This window comes from Petromyzon marinus, chromosome 43 (assembly GCF_048934315.1).
Source record: "Petromyzon marinus isolate PM22_M1 ecotype Great Lakes invasive population chromosome 43, UKy_Petmar_22M1.pri1.0, whole genome shotgun sequence".
NCBI classification, from domain to species: Eukaryota; Metazoa; Chordata; class Hyperoartia; order Petromyzontiformes; family Petromyzontidae; genus Petromyzon; species Petromyzon marinus.
In genome coordinates this window covers 17446183-17457149 of record NC_133709.1, presented here as the reverse complement: position 1 = coordinate 17457149, position 10967 = coordinate 17446183, and positions in this window count along the sequence as shown.

The window sequence follows — 10967 nt, the reverse complement described above, 5'->3', positions numbered from 1 at the left end:
TTTAAGTCGAGATTTTCTCACGTCTTTTTTGTTTGTTCATGTTTGTTCATCTTGTTGTTTGTTGCGGTTGCACCCGAGTCAAGAGCCGCATGGCTCACAGGGGTATACCTGATAAAAGAAACTGAACCGAAACTGAACCACTCGGCACAGCCAACTAGTAAGGTTTGTCACGTAAGCAGAACGTGCCAATTCGTTACTAGTACAGGACGCCGGTGTGTTGGAGAGCAAATCCACAACATTTACAATATGAGTACGACGTTTCGCCAGTAATTACAACTAGCTTCATCAGGTGACTGCCAGATTGTTGGAGAAGTGCTGTTTCGGTCCTTAAATAGAGGCGTAGTTTGACGACTAATTGGCTATGTCGGGTGGCGGTGGTTTAACGACACATATTTTAATGTGATCTAATAAAAAAACTGTATTATGGATGATATTGGTCGCGAAAGCCTACTAGGTGTTAAACTATTTATTTCTGTTTTTCTCCTTGTGATGAAACGTTGTAGAATGAACGTTGAGATGTATAAAGGGGACGGGGTCATCAATACAGTCTGAATTGGTCTGTAATAGGGTAGGGCACTGATAAGGGGTTGACGGGTATGCAAATGATAGCCACTCAACAAAAGTGGGCTTATCACGCGGATATTTATCGCGGCAAATATATACGTATATGGTCTTAAAAGAGCATATACATATATACTCGAGGCGACGTTTTGGGTAATTACCCTTATTCATGACACATGCAAATCAATTAAAAACATAATAATCGATGTTGTGATAGAAAGTGGGCTCGTTGGCCAAAACGTCGCCGAGTATTCAGTTAACAGACTGTTGGGGCAAGTGCTGTTAGCGAGTAACACCTATGAAGGCCGGCACGGCACACGAGGGGGTGGGTGACCAGCACCACGCCCGATCGGTTTTGTCTCCCTGGTGACGATGCTTACACACCGCCACCAGGTACTCATTCGAGGCTGAGTCGACCGAGGGAGGCCCAGGACTGGTTCAGATAATCGTCAACGGCGTTAGCCGTGAGCAGGAATCGAACACGGGTAGCCGGGTTAAGTAGCGCAGTGCGCTTACAGTTTACACTACCGCTCACCACCCAAGGCCACGCACATTCACACACAGACACACACTGTGCTATAAGAATATAATATCAGAGCATTTTTTTTTCCATGTGTAGTGAGTTCAACTGAGTTGCAGACGTTATCTTGGAAGCAACACTTTATTATACAACAGCACGCAACATAATATGATCTACACTCGGGTCTCGAATGCCCATCTAACCACGCTACGGCAGTACTAGACACGGTTCGCTATCCCGGTTCGGACCACAAGCTGGGTCCCGGACTGCGTGGCTAGAGGCTTCTTCTCCCCGATGTGGATTTTCATAACACCATGCACACGAAGATCCTCGAGCTCCTCACGAGGCCCTCGTTATATGCCCCCCGGGCTGGGGCTGGCTCCGCCCTTCGCCCCGCCCACCTTCCAGGTCTCTCGAGCTCTTTCTCGAAGGTTCCCGAGAGCTCTTTTGGACCACGTGACCACCCCGCAGCCCCCGTCCATCGGTGGCCCCCCTCCAATATCACCCGGTCAAGTGTCAGCAGGTCAACCAACGTATCATGCCCCAACGTAACCCTGGCTGGCTGACGCTCCCTCTCGCTCCCTCACCAGGAGCCCGCACCGCACACTGCTCGCGGTGCCTCCGCGCCAACCAGCACTCACCCAAGTCCCGCTAGGGCTGGTACTACACCCATAACCCGGGCTGCCCATAATGACAACACATTATCCGCCATGGCTTCGTAAGCCCCGGCACCATACAGTGACAACCACAGTCACTACACATGTGTAGTGAGTCCAACTGAGGTGCAGACGTCGTTCTTTAGAGGCAACACTTTTATTGTAACATCAACCCTTTAACACAAAGGGGTAACTGCCCCTTCACCAGATACAGCCTAGGGTGGTGATCACCCAGCTAACTACTCTATACGTAGGAGTCACAGCTACGAAGGGTCAGACCCTCACTCGGATCCCTGACCACGTGTTGATGCCTTGTAGGAGGTAGAGTTTCCAGCTTGTCGACGTGGAGCTTCCAGCTTGTAGGATGCAGCGACCCCGGTCCCTCTCAGGGACCCACCTTATATCCTCCCGGGTCAGGGCCACTCCGCCCTTGGCCCCGCCCACCTCGAGCATTCTAACTCCCTCTCGATCCCTCTTGGGAGCTCTCCCCGGACACGTGATCACCCCCTAGCCCCCCCACCTTAGGCCCACTCTGTGGACACTCCGGATCACGTGTCTACGAGGTCAACCAGAGTACTCCCCCTTGTGGGAGCCTGCACTACACGCTATGCGTAGTGCCCACGCTATCCTAGCGCTCACCAAGCCCCGCTAGGGCTGGTACTACACCCGCCTACGGGGTGTGACAGTGCATCGCACGCCATGCTGTGCTAGAGCCGGCCTCACACAGCAACCCACCCGGTGCTGTCCGTGATGTAGGGACATCGCACGCCACGACCCTCTCGGGCCGGCACCCTACAGTGACATCACTGATGTCACTACACATGTTCACCACGAGTATATGTGTTTAATGCAGACGTGATTCCTTGCAAAATGTTTCAGTTTGGTGTTATAACATCTTAACACACATGCTTTATTGCCAGAAAGGGCAAAACCTATTCTTATATTTTGATAGTAGCGTAATGACAGGGTGACACCTGAAGGGGAATCACGTGTACGGGCACAGTTAAGTAACAACCAATCAGAGGAGGAGGTGTATCTGGGGTAAAGGGAAAAGATGGGGTTATCCGAGAAACTGTGGGAACCTGCTCGAAGGTTCCACAAGAGGGCGTGGCCGGAGGTTGGGCCTAGCCACGCCTGGGGTGGATATAAGGGGGAGCGGACCTGGGGCTTGTGTGGTGTCTTGGGTCCTGGCTGCGTCGCTACTTGCAGACATCTCTCTCCGTCGTCTGGCCACGTGGAAGAGCTCCTGCGTGGTTTCCATCGATGTCATTGTCAAGCCAGCCAGCCAGCGGCGTAGCTGAGTGAGGGCGATGGGACCACGCCGAGTGATTGGCTGTATGTAGCCAGCAGAGACGTTAATACCTAGTGTTCTACTCAGTGTGAGAAGAAATACGTATTGGCCTTACACAACGTGTCACAGAAGTCGCTCATTACAGTAGTAAGGCAAGTCCCATGACACACGGTGCTATTTACGTATAATGTTGAGTTAGAGCGTGTAAATATAGAAATGTGTCATTAAACCCGCCACAACCAGACACAATCAATTAATAAGGTTTGTCACTTAAACAGAACATGCGAATTCGTTACCAGTTCAGCACACCGGTGTGTTGAAGAGCAAATACACAACGTTTATAATCTGAGTACGACGCTTCACCAGAAATTACAACCGGCATCATCAGGCGGGTTTAACGACGCATTTATATATTTACGCGATCTAACCCAAAAAAAGCTTGTATTATGGATGACACTGGTCACGAAAGCCTACTACGTGTTAAACGGAATAATGTTTAGTTTATTTTAAGCACAATAATAAGGCCGTGGGGGCTGATTTGATGTGTAAAAGAAGATTGAGTGCTATCACATTTACAGTCACATTTGCGAATGTGGCTTTGTAACGTTGATCATTTACCTGCAGTGTAGTCATTGATAGTTAATTAAGGGACTACTGCTGCAACTGCTGTGTGGTGTTATCTTGTTGTTCTTATTGTCTTTGCTGCCTTGCCCAATCTTGATAATTTATTACTTATTTATATTTCGTGACTCGCATACCATTGTCTCTCTTTTGCACCCCTACTATTGTGTTGTATTGTGTTGTTATTTGTTGTAGTGTTGTTATTTGTTGAACGTGTGCAAAAAGAGCTTCATAGCTCATCGGATTCCTCCTGCAGTCTAAAAAAAATCCTCCTGCAGTCTGCTGTCCGCCTGATGATTCTGGTTGTAATTACCGGCGAAACGTCATACTCAGTTTGGAAATGTTGTGGATTTGCTCTCCAACACACTGGTGTGCTGTCCTAGTGTAGTGACTGACTTGGAGACGTAACTTCTTGGAGGCAATTCTTTAATTAAACACCGAGCACACATTGCACATTATATACAATACACACCCTACACTGTTACACACTCTCTGTCTCTTGCTTATACGCAACTCTACGTGTACAATATGTACAATGTTGAGCTATGTGCAATGTTGAGCTACGTACAATGTTGAGCTATGTACAATGTGGAGCTGTGTACAACGTGGAGCTGTGTAAAATGTTGAGCTGTGTACAATGTGCGGCTGTGCACAATGTTGACCTATGTACAATGTGGAGCTATGTACAATGTTGAGCTGTGTACAATGTGCGGCTGTGCACAATGTTGACCTATGTACAATGTGGAGCTATGTACAATGTTAAGCTATGTACAATGTTGAGCTATGTACAATGTTGAACTATGTACAATGTAGAGCTATGTACAATGTTGAACTATGTACAATGTTGAGCTATGTACAATGTTGAACTATGTACAATGTTAAGCTATGTACAATGTTGAGCTACGTACAATGTTGAGCTACGTACAATGTGGGGCTATGCTCAATGTTGAGCCATGTCCAATGTTGAGCTATGTACAATGTTGAGCTATGTACAATGTTGAGCTATGTACAATGTTGAACTATGTACAATGTTGAGCTATGTACAATGTTGAACTATGTACAATGTTGAGCTATGTACAATGTTAAGCTATGTACAATGTAGAGCTGTATACCACGTGAAGCTATGTACAATGTTGAGCTATGTACAATGTTGAGCTATGTACAATGTGGGGCTATGTACAATGTTGAGCTACGTACAATGTTGAGCTACGTACAATGTTGAGCTCCGTACAATGTGGAGCTTTGTACAATGTTGAGCTACGTGCAATGTTGAGCTACGTACAATGTTGAGCTATGTACAATGTGGAGCTATGTACAACGTTGATCTATGTACAATGTTGAGCTATGTACAATGTTGAGCTGTCTAAAATGTTGAGCTATGTACAGTGTGGAGCTATGTACAATGTTGAGCTATGTACAATGTTGAGCGATGTACAATGTTTAGCTATGTACAATGTGGAGCTATGTGCAATGTTGAGCTACGTACAATGTTGAGCTATGCACAATGTTGATCTATGTACAATGTTGAGCTATGTACAATGTGGGGCTATGTACAATGTTGAGCTACGTACAATGTTGAGCTACGTACAATGTTGAGCTCCGTACAATGTGGAGCTTTGTACAATGTTGAGCTACGTGCAATGTTGAGCTACGTACAATGTTGAGCTATGTACAATGTGGAGCTATGTACAACGTTGATCTATGTACAATGTTGAGCTATGTACAATGTTGAGCTGTCTAAAATGTTGAGCTATGTACAGTGTGGAGCTATGTACAATGTTGAGCTATGTACAATGTTGAGCGATGTACAATGTTTAGCTATGTACAATGTGGAGCTATGTGCAATGTTGAGCTACGTACAATGTTGATCTACGTACAATGTTGAGCTAAGTACAATGTTGAGCTACGTACAATGTGGGGCTATGTACAATGCTGAGCTACGTACAATATTGAGCTAAGTACAACGTGGAGCTGTGTGCAATGTTGAGCTGTGTACAACGTGGAGCTATGCACAATGTTGAGCTATGTACAATGTTGAGCTATGTACAATGTGGAGCTATGTACAATGTTGAGCTATGCACAATGTTGAGCTGTGTACAATGTGGAGCTATGTACAATGTGGGGATATGTACATTGTTGAGCTACGTACAATTTTGAGCTATGTACAATGTTGAGCTATGTACAATGTTGACCTATGTACAATGTTGAGCTACGTGCAATTTTGAGCTATGTACAATGTTGAGCTATGTACAATGTTGACCTATGCACAATGTTGAGCTATGTACAATTTTGAGCTGTGTACAATGTGGAGCTGTGTACAATGTTGACCTATGTACAATGTGGGGCTATGTACAATGTTGAGCTGTGTACAATGTGAAGGTGTGTACAATGTTGAGTTGTGTACAATGTGGGGCTGTGTACAATTTTGAGCTATGTACAATGTTGAGCTAAGTACAACGTGGAGCTATGTACAATGTTGAGCTATGTACAATGTTGAGCTATGTACAATGTTGAGCTATGTACAATGTTGGCTACATACAATGTTGCGCTACGTACAATGTGCGGCTATGCACAATGTTGAGCTATGTACAATGTTGAGCTACGTACAATGTTGAGCTATATACAATGTGGAGCTGTATATAACGTGGAGCTGTGTACAATGTTGAGCTGTGTACAATGTTGAGCTACGTACAATGTTGAGCTAAGTACAATGTGGAGCTATGTACAATGTTAAGCTATGTGCAACGTGGAGCTGTGTACAATGTTGAGCTACGTACAATGTGGGGCTATGCTCAATGTTGACTTATGTCCAATGTTGAGCTATGTACAATGTTGAGCTATGTACAATGTTGAGCTATGTACAATGTTGAACTATGTACAATGTTGAGCTATGTCCATTGTTGAGCTATGTACAATGTTGAGCTATGTACATTTTTGAGCTATGTACAATGTAGAGCTGTATACCACGTGGAGCTATGTACAATGTTGAGCTAAGTACAACGTGGAGCTATGTACAATGTTGAGGTATGTACAATGTTGAGCTATGTACAATGTTGAGCTATGTACAATGTGGGGCTATGTACAATGTTGAGCTATGTACAATGTTGAGCTACGTACAATGTTGAGCTACGTACATTGTGGAGCTTTGTACAATGTTGAGCTATGTACAATGTTGAGCTATGTACAATGTTGAGCTGTTTACAATGTAGAGCTGTGTACCACGTGGAGCTATGTACAATGTTGAGCTATGTACAATTTTGAGCTATGTACAATGTAGAGCTGTATACCACGTGGAGCTATGCACAATGTTGAGCTAAGTACAACGTGGAGCTATGTACAATGTTGAGCTATGTACAATGTAGAGCTATGTACAATGTTGAGCTACGTACAATGTTGAGCTACGTACAATGTGGAGCTTGTACATTGTTGAGCTACGTGCAATGTTGAGCTACGTACAATGTTGAGCTATTTACAATGTAGAGCTGTGTACCAGGTGGAGCTGTGTATAATGTTGAGCTAAGTACAACGTGCAGCTATGTACAACGTTAATCTATGAACAATATTGAGCTATGTCCAATGTTGAGCTGTCTAAAATGTTGAGCTATGTATAGTGTGGAGCTATGAACAATGTACAACCTATGTACACCATTGGGCTTTGTACAATGCATCGTGTAGCCGTTGGATAGAGGTGCACGTGGGGCGCACGACGCGTTCCCGTGCCGGGAGCTCGGCTGTTGCCATGCTCAATTATTGATGAGGCTGCTGCGCTAATGGCCCCTTTGGCTCGCAGCCCCCCACAGCACTGTACGCCCGAAGGGGGGGGGGGCCTCCGGCGGTCTGTGACTTTGTGGGGGGTGGGGGGTAGATGTGGAGCAGTGGCGCAGCGGTTAGCGCTCCGCCCTACGAACCCGGCGACCCGAGTTCAGCCAACACCAGTGACGAATGTTTGAAACCGGTCTTGGCTCAGCCTGAAATGAGTGACTTGGTGCGGTGCGTAAATTTCACTGGCCGGGCGTGGTGCTGGCCACCCACACCCTCGTGCGCCATACCGGCATAGGTGTTACTCGCTCACAGAATTGGCCCCGACAGTCTGTTAAGGCTTTATGGGGGATGTTTGTGTACTGTGTGAATGTGTTGTGGAGTAGTTGATAACGTCATGTCACCCTGGGGTGTAAAATGGATGACGACTTGTCACCCGGGGATATATACGCTGAGACCAGTGATGTGAATGGGGTCGTCGTAAGGGGCTGGGAACAGAGAGGTTAGATGGGGGGACCCAGGGTAGGGGGAAATTAGCACCAGGCTAGGTGGGCTACTTTACCCTGTCGACCAAGTTGGCTGATCCCTCGGTCGGTGCTGAGGGAAGAGCCTGAATAGCCTGGGTGGGTGCTAGGGACCTCCCGGCACCCTTTCCCTGGAAAGTTATATGGTAGTACATAATAACTGTTAGGCGTAAGCCCTTACTTAGTTCCTAGGCGTAAGCCCCTAATAAACCTGGCGTGAGCCCTTACCAGAAGAGACGTCTCCGTGTCGATTCTTCAACACAACAACTGGTGTCAGAAGTGACTTCCGCGCTCGCCACCATGTCTAAGTCCGGCGCGAGACGGAAAATCACGCTTGGGACGCAGGCCAGTGAAGAAGACACCATCATGGAGAGTCTGATGATGATCCCGAAGGCCGGGGCCACGGAGATGCGCCCCGCGGAGACGGCTCGGTTGGAGCCGGTGGAGGTGCTGTCGCGCCACCGTATGACGCATGGCGTGACATCGCGGCCAAGCTGGAGCTGCTCCAGCTCACGATGGCGCAGCTCGCCATCGTGGTGGCCCAGGTGAGGGGTTGTGGCAGGTGTGTTGCCCACGGGGAGGGCCAACGCATCATGGATTGATACGTTGTGCAACGAGAACGCCTCGTTGTGCTCCGAGGAGCGCCAGCGGCTCTGCGAACTCATCTTCAGGTTCACCGATCTGTTGATACGGGCGACTCGGACCCAATTCGGTTAAATTCACACCGCTTTAGCCTGGCGGAAAAGGATCATGTCCAATCCGCAGTTGATGAGATGTTGGCGGCGGACATTATCTCCCCTTCCACTAGCCCTTGGGGGGCCCCCATCGTGCTAGTCAAGAAATGGGACAGGAGTCTCCATTTCTGCGTCGACTTCTGTAAATTAAACAAGATTTCGGTGGCCAATATGTATCAATTGCCTCGCATGGATGATTCCCTCGATGCTCTCTTGGGTGCTCGGTTCTTTTCGACCCTAGATTTGCTCTTGGGCATTTGGCAGTTGCCGCTCGACGATGCCTCTAGACCCAAGACCGCTTTCCACACACCCCAGGGGCTGTTCCAATTCAATCGGCTTCCTATGGGTCTTCATTCGGCCCGGGCCACCTTCCAGCGTCTCATGGAGATGGTCTTGGTGGGGCTGCAGTGGGAATCTTGTTAAATCTATTTGGATGACGTTATTGTTTTCGGACGTACGTTTGACGAGCACTTGTGGCGTCTTGAGGCAGTGTTCGCCAAGATGCGAGCCGCGGGCTTGAAATTCAAACCACAGAAATGCCATATTTTGCAAACATCGGTGAAGTATTTGGGACACATTGTGAGTGCGTTAGGTGTGGCCTCGGATCCGAAAAAGACTGCTTGTGTCTGGCCGTGGCCAGCTCCTACATCTGTCGCTGAGGTACGTAGCTTTGTTGGCTTCGTGTCGTACTATCGCCGGTTCGTCCGTAATTTTGCGACCATTGCGAAGCCACTGCATGCACTCTCTGCCAAGGGTCAGAAATTTCGCTGGGGGAAGGAGGAGGAAGTCGCTTTTTTGGCGCTTTGCACAGCCTTAGCGGACGCGCCACCCTTGGGGTACCCGGAGTTTTCACGGCCATTCCTCCTCGACACCGACGCCAGTGATACGGGCATTGGGGCTGTCCTGGCTCAGGTCGTCGACGGGGTGGAGCGGGTAGTTGCCTATGGTAGCCGTGTTCTGTCCCCCACTGACTAGCGGTACTTTGTGACCAGGAGGGAGCTGCTGGCCATTGTTTTATTTGTCCAATTGTACAGGCCATATCTGTATGGTCGCCGGTTCACCGTCCGGACCGACCATGATCAGCCCTCGGGTCAGCTATCCCGCTGGCTCGAGGTGCTCCAGGAGTACCCCTTCGATGTCATCCACAGGAAGGGGACTCGGCATGGGAATGCGGATGGCCTTTCCAGGCTTCCCCTGGATGGCGGGTGCGCTTGTGCTCTGGGTTCCAGCCGCTGTAAGGCCCCAGTGGACACCGCGGCTCAGTTGGTTTCGTCTGCCGAAGCGGCACCCTCTCCGGGTGTGGCATTGCCTGTTGATTTCGGCCTGGGACTCCGCCGGGAGGTATGGTCCAAGCTGCAGATGGAGGATTCCTTTCTGCTGAGGCTGCGACGCCGTCTTGGGTTAAAAGGCCCGGAGCTCAGCTCCGTCGGCTGCCCCGGTGATTGCAGTGCATGACGGCTTCCTCATGCATTGGGATGCTCAGTTGGAGCGCTATTGTGTGGTTGTGCCCATTGGCTTGCGAGGTAAGTTGACCCGGGCCATTCACGAGGAACTTATGCACCTCGGCTACAATAATTCCTTGTTAACCCTTAAACGGGACTACTATTGGCCGGGTGTGGAGGATGATGTGGTGCTTATTTTGGTCAGGACCGGGCCCCGCTGCAGTCCATCTGGGTTTCTCGTGTTAATGAGCTTGTGGCACTCGACATTTTGGGGCCAGTCCCTGCATCCCAACGGGGCCACAGGTACCTCTTGGTGGGGGTGGAGTACCTCATGCGTTGGCCTATGGCGTGGCCTCTGGTGGACCAATCGGCCTCGTCCATCACTGAGGCGTTCGTTTAGGAATATGTTCTCGACAAGGGGGCGCCAAAACAGCTCCTGAGTGATCAAGGGTGGAATTTTTCTTCCCGGTTGCTCAAGGAGGTCTGTGACCTCCTTGGCACGAAGACAGTCCGCACCTCGCCCCACCACCCCCAGTCTGACAGGATGGTAGAGCGATTCAACCGCATGCTCACATCCATGCTGTGCCATCACGTGAGCATGTCCCAATCGGACTGGGACCTGTTCATCCCGGGGGTGCTGGCAGCGTACAGGTTGGCTCCTCATGCCTCGACGGGGTTCTCCCCTTTTTACCTCATGTATGGGAGGGAACCCGAGCCCCCCATGCACGTCCAACTGGACCTAGGTCTTGCCAAAAAAGGTTCGCCTGTTCCTGTCCCAATGAGGGTCGCGCTCGATCGGCTGCGCGAGGTGCGGCAGGCGGCTCTGGAGAATTCGGCCAGCTGGCAGGCGGCCACCGAG